This window comes from Lissotriton vulgaris, chromosome 6 (genome assembly GCF_964263255.1).
Source record: "Lissotriton vulgaris chromosome 6, aLisVul1.2, whole genome shotgun sequence".
Classification (NCBI taxonomy): Eukaryota; Metazoa; Chordata; class Amphibia; order Caudata; family Salamandridae; genus Lissotriton; species Lissotriton vulgaris.
This window is the reverse complement of record NC_141694.1, coordinates 896,096,438-896,097,985: the sequence shown is the minus strand read 5'-3', so window position 1 is coordinate 896,097,985 and position 1,548 is coordinate 896,096,438. Positions and strand designations below refer to the sequence as shown.

At 65.2% G+C, this 1,548-nt stretch overlaps 1 non-coding gene across 1 annotated transcript; it reads right to left on the bottom strand.

The window, feature by feature from the left end:
• Window positions 1-494: 494 nt before the first annotated feature.
• Window positions 495-601, bottom strand: LOC147708127 (U6 spliceosomal RNA). Its single transcript, XR_015296944.1, has one exon. It is a non-coding gene; the product is annotated as a U6 spliceosomal RNA (small nuclear RNA).
• Between the last annotated feature and the right edge of the window lie 947 nt (window positions 602-1,548).

The window sequence follows — 1,548 nt, the reverse complement described above, 5'->3', positions numbered from 1 at the left end:
CCCCGGGCCCCCGCCGGATCCACCGAACCCAGCGAAGCGTAGGGAAGGATGCCAGCGTGTGTAAGCCCGCGAACCCAGGGGGAACGAGGGCAAGCGGCCCGAACAAATGGGCCCAAAAAAAGGCATAACACAGGTCATCCCACCGGGAAAGGAAAAAACGTGCGGCTAAGAGAAGCCAAAACAGCACGCCGAACAACCAGCCCGGACAAGGGAGGAACCCCGTCGGCCGGGAAAAGCGGCAAAGAGCCAGAGTCCGAGGCCCCAGGGAAGGAACCCCGGGAAGGACACGGGGGACATGCCGGAGGAAGAACCCCGTCCGGCAAAAACCCGCAAGAAGGGCGGGGAGCGGAGGAGCGACCCCCGCACACCCAACCGCCCAGCAGACACCATCGCCACCAGGGAAACCACCTGAAAGGCGAGGAACCGCAAAGCCACCGAGGGCCGGGGCCCAACAGGGCGGACCCCGAAGAGCTCGTAGAACGAGAGAGAGAGAGACTCCCGCGGAACGCCACCCGAATTTGCGAGACACCCCTGCGCAGGGGCCCCGCAAATCTCCACCGTACCGTTCCAATAGAAGTATATGTGCAGCTGAAGCGAGCACCCGAGGGGTGACTGGCAGAGCGTCCGTGGGCGAAGGATAAATAACCTCGGAGCCAAGCGAGCCACCAGGGAGACCAGCCCGTCGAACACCGGACCGAGGAAGGCCCGCAAGGCAGCCCAACGGTCCCACTGGGACCAAGCCCCGCAAGGGGACCACGGAGGCGTGGACAGTACCAAGCCGACCGCACCAAGCCAGAGGGAAGCCCCTCGCCAGGCACAGTAAGAGAAGTGAGAAGACCAACCCGAGCAAGCAGCGACAACCGCTCAAGAATCAGGCCTGCAGATGGAGGCAGTCCAACAGCAAGGGCCGGCTCATCCCCGCCACCGGGTGCGGGGGACCCAACCCCGGAACGAGAAGAACACCGTACGGTCAGAAGGCTCGAACCGCCAGAAGCGCAAGGGGAGCGGGTACCAGGGGCGGCGGCCCCGCCGGGTACCACACACTGGAACGCCCCCCGAAGTTGCGAGTCAAAGCGCGGGGGCCAAGCCACACATCCCAGTATCGCACCAACAGAAGTCCATGCGCCGCCGAAGCGTGCGCCCAGGAGCGGCCCTGCCCAAGCGAATCCCGCAGAGGAACCGTGAAAACAGAGGGCACGGGGGAAACGCGAACTTCAGACCGAAAGGTCAAGCGACAGACAGGGCAACCACAAGGACCCGGGAGGAGAGAGTAAAAACTGGGCAGAAGGGGTGAGTCCCCCACTGTGAACAGGGCCACCGGAGGCAGACCGAGTCGAGGCCCCCGGCGCCGTGCACCACCGGGGTCAGGGCGAGACCAGGCAACGAAGGAAGATCCGACTCAGTCGAACCGCCCCCACCCAGTCGGACCCCGGGGGAAAGACAGCCCGAACGGGCAAGCCGGAGGCACATACACCAGCCGGACGACCGACCCGACCCAGACCTGGGGACACCGAATGCACCGGTGCGACAGATGGCAGGCCCGGAGGA